The following is a 4,612-nucleotide window of genomic DNA, read 5'->3' as shown; positions in this document are numbered from 1 at the left end:
TAAATATTCCTTTTTGTAAAGAATATTGTATAGAATATTTCTAGGTTGATATATTATTGTAATATTAGACTTCCTTATAAAATAAGGAAGGTTGTTGGAAATATCTCTATAAATATTCTAGGTCATGAGGGGAAAAAAGTTATGAGATGGAGATGGGCCTATAGAGACTATACGAGGTGGATAGAGATGTGAGGAAGAACGGGAGGTACCTGGTGGAGCGAGAGGGCTCGTAGTAAGGTATGGATACAAGGAGTGGGGAAACATGGGATGTTTCGGGAACCCAATAGTTGTATCTGGTTCTATCCTCTGTAATATTCTCTATTGTATAGTGGAATTATTCTCTCTCATCCGTGGACGTAGGCATGGTTGGCCGAACCACATTAAAACCTCGTGTACCGTATGTGTGATTGTTTTATCTTTGTGTTCTTGAACTAACATTGTTGGCATCAAAGCTTTCGTTGGCACTACAATTGGTATCAGAGCTTGAGTTGAAGATTTCTAGAAGAGTAAAAGATCACAAAGCACACAAGATGAAAACAAAAGGAATTTTCACTGAAGGTGGAGTCAATTGCTCTTTCGTGGTGATATGATACAAAAAGGTTTGTGTCATGGAGAGATTGAAGATTAACTTCATGTAATTTGGTCCAAGGTGGAGATTGTTAGGAATTGTCCCAAATTCCTAATTAGTAAATATTCCTTTTTGTAAAGAATATTGTATAGAATATTTCTAGGTTGATATATTATTGTAATATTAGACTTCCTTATAAAATAAGGAAAGTTGTTGGAAATATCTCTATAAATATTCTAGGTCATGAGGGGAAAAAAGTTATGAGATGGAGATGGGCCTATAGAGACTATACGAAGTGGATGGAGATGTGAGGAAGAACGGGAGGTACCTGGTGGAGCGAGAGGGCTCGTAGTAAGGTATGGATACAAGGAGTGGGGAAACATGGGATGTTTCGGGAACCCAATAGTTGTATCTGGTTCTATCCTCTGTAATATTCTCTATTGTATAGTGGAATTATTCTCTCTCATCCGTGGACGTAGGCATGGTTGGCCGAACCACGTTAAAACCTCGTGTACCGTATGTGTGATTGTTTTATCTTTGTGTTCTTGAACTAACATTGTTGGCATCAAAGCTTTCGTTGGCACTACAATTTATCAATGTCAGATTTGCAGGAAGAGTTACTCATGGGGTTTGAACTTTCATTTCTGTCTTTCATGTGCGATACTAGAAGAGTGAAATGCGGCAACTCCATCATTGTAAAATGTGAGTAAGATTAGTATTGAAGCCTCGTAAAGGAGGCTTGGAGTTATGAATTAGATGTTATTCATGCATGATGAAAACTTTGAAGTGCCCCATGAGTGAATAATGTGTCTATATGAATATATAATCATGCAGGGATCTGGATATTGATTAACCTTCTGCGTCACTTAATTGGTAAGGCCTCCGAGTTTCTTATCCTTTTGTCCTTATTTCTCGATAATTTTCTTTTTGGTTTCAGTGATAATAATGGTGATATTTTCACTTATATCTTTCTTATTTTGAATTCAATATCCTCTCTTATTCACAGGATACATATTTAATCGCTCAAATTTTACAATTGGAGGTGAGGCTTAGTAGTTTCGATTAGATAATTTGACTTAGAGCTCTCTCTTCATATTAACTCAATTACTTGAAATTCCTACTTTCGTTTCTTCTTCCAATTATAAAGAATTGTTTTGCATTCGATTATGCTTGCAAGCTCAGATTACTTGCTTGATTCAATCATGTAGGACTTAAACAACATTCTTGGGACTACAACTTTGTCAATGGCATTGAGGCCTTTGGTAAGTTTGAGGGAGTTCCGTTACATTTTACCAACTTTATTTTGCATAGTCATCATCTGATATAATAAGGATGATTTGACGATTATAATTATAACTTAATTTAATTCATGTTCTTCTCTGAATTTAATTTCTGTTATTCTTAATTTTCTTATCAGGAGGCTGGATATTACAAAAGATGGGTGAGACTTCCCATTCCCAACTATTAATTCTTTGTGCAATAATATGTATAATGTAGTTTTTTTATATGAACACCTTAGAATTTTTTATCCAAGCAAGACCTCATTTATAAAATCAAAAGCCAGAGGAATTAAAAATAATAATAATAATAATACTTATTATTATTATTAGTAGTAGTAGCAGTAGTAGTAGTAGTAGCAGCTTAGATTTGGAATGCATATACTCTTATCTAAATTCAGTTTCAAGTCCACTTGTATACAAAAAGTCAAAACAGTGGGATTGGAACTGAGGCCTCCAAATCCAAAGCCCCAATTTTTTCTTTACTACTGATCAGCATATTACTTCCATAGAGAGCCCCTAAGCAGCACAGTTCAAGACTCAATCCAGTCTCAAAAAGTTTCACAATACCTTTATTTTTAGATTAATCAACAAGGCAACCGCCTAATGGTTTACTTGGTGGATTTAATATTAATTGAATTCATATGATCATAAATATTTCTAATAAATTTCATATTTTTTGTGTTGCTTTATGTATGTTCAGTCATAATATACATTGGAGTACGAATTGTACTTGGGATGTTTATGTTTGCCTACTTAATCTACAAGTTTCGGCGGAGACACTTATCATTAGATGATAATATTGAAGAATTCCTGCAAAATCACAAAAGTCTTCAACTCATAAAGTACTCTTATTATGATATAAAGAAGATGACCAACAGTTTCAAGGATAAATTAGGATAAGGAGGCTTTGGCTCTGTTTATAAAGGAAAGCTCAAGAGTGGTCGAGTTGTTGCAGTAAAAGTACTGGTTATGTCTAAAGCTGATGGACAAGATTTTATCAATGAAGTGGCTACAATTGGAAAGATCCATCATATTAATGTGGTGAAACTTGTTGGATTTTGCATAGAAGGTTCAAAATGGGCTCTTATATATGACTTCATGCCTAATGGATCTCTTGATAAGTTTATTTTTCCAAAACATGAAAATAATACCCCCTTAAGTTGGGAGAGGTTGTATAAGATTGCACTTGGAGTAGGGCGTGGGATTGAATACTTACATCAAGGTTGTGATATGAAAATTCTACATTTTGATATCAAACCACACAATATTCTTCTCGATGAAGACTTCACTCCAAAAGTTTCAGATTTTGGCCTTGCAAAGTTGTATTCAACAGATGAAAGTATTGTTTCTCTCACAAAAGCAAGAGGAACAATGGGATACATTGCTCCAGAATTGTTCTACAAAAACATTGGATGCATATCAAATAAGGCCGATGTTTATAGTTTTGGAATGTTGTTGATGGAAATGGTGGGTAAAAGGAAGAATTTGAATGCATTAGCAGATCACTCAAGTCAAATATACTTCCCATCATGGATCTATGATAAATTTGACCAAGGGGAGGACATTGAAATGGGAGATGCCACAGATAATGAAAAAATATCTGTAAAAAAAATGGTGATAGTTGCATTATGGTGTATACAGATGAAGCCCACAGATCGTCCTTCGATGAGCAAAGCATTGGAGATGCTAGAAGGTGAGATTGAACTCTTGCAAATGCCTCCTAAGCCTTCTCTATATTATGATGTATTGAAGGTAGAGGATCAGGTGAGCAATCAAGTAGGAGTACCGGTTTCATCACTTAATGCCATGGATACAATCACCTTAACCGGAAGGTAGTGCCACATTGTATCTACTTGCATGCTTTGTCCCTTGATAATGTTTTCTTGGCTTAGATGTAAGGATCGTTGCTTTTCGTGTATCAAATGTATTTGTCCTAAAGCACTGGCTTGGTTCCTAGAAGGTCTCCATACATGAGCAGTCTTCTCCAAGGCCTTTGAAATTCTTAAATAAAATTTTGTTTCCTTTCAAGCAAGTTTCGTTCATTTTTTAATATTCTGAAGTAAAAATATTTATGGTTGCAGAGTAGTGATTAAAGACTAGTGACAAACCATATTACAATCATCTTGATTCATGGAGCTGAAATTTTATTTCAATATATAGAATTTAACATTTTTTTCAGCAAGTGCTGTATTAGAGCTAAAAATTCGTAGGTAGCAGCTTCACAAACTGTACTACCAAGTGTAGCAGCTTCGACTACCACTAGGTAGCATGCTTCCTACAAACAAAGGAAAGTTCCATATGGGGGTTGGTTTGGCATATCCCTATTTAATGGTAAGTTAGCACTCTGGTGGCAACAAAATGGAGAGAAAAGGAAAAGAAGACAGAGTGTCCTTGGCAAAACTTAGGTGGGCTTAAGTGAAGGGTTAGGTGAAGGGTCTATCAGTCCCTCATGGGGCTTAGCTTAGGTGGGCTTAATCAAACACAAAAAAAATTGAACTATCCAAAAGTGCTGGTCTAATCTAAAAGTGTAGGCCCAAGCGTAACTAAATATAGGCCCAGCCCAGCTGTACAAACACAAAAATAGACTACCCAAAAACGTAGGTCTAATCCAAAAATATTAGCCTAACTACGCAAACACAAAAGTACGATTCAACCCAAGGAGCTACCTTATTCATTAAAAGAATTTTGGTAATATGGTTGTTGAATTTACGAATTACATTTTTGCGAAAATTAAAATTTTTTATTTTGTATATATTAAAAAAGT

At 35.2% G+C, this 4,612-nt stretch overlaps 1 pseudogene; it reads left to right on the top strand.

Moving 5' to 3' along the window:
* The first annotated feature begins 1,823 nt into the window (after nucleotides 1-1,823).
* Nucleotides 1,824-3,880, top strand: LOC100252485 (rust resistance kinase Lr10-like; annotated as a pseudogene).
* Nucleotides 3,881-4,612: the final 732 nt, after the last annotated feature.

The sequence above is a fragment of the Vitis vinifera genome, chromosome 16 (assembly GCF_030704535.1).
Source record: "Vitis vinifera cultivar Pinot Noir 40024 chromosome 16, ASM3070453v1".
NCBI classification, from domain to species: Eukaryota; Viridiplantae; Streptophyta; class Magnoliopsida; order Vitales; family Vitaceae; genus Vitis; species Vitis vinifera.
This window is presented reverse-complemented; position numbering and strand designations above follow the sequence as displayed.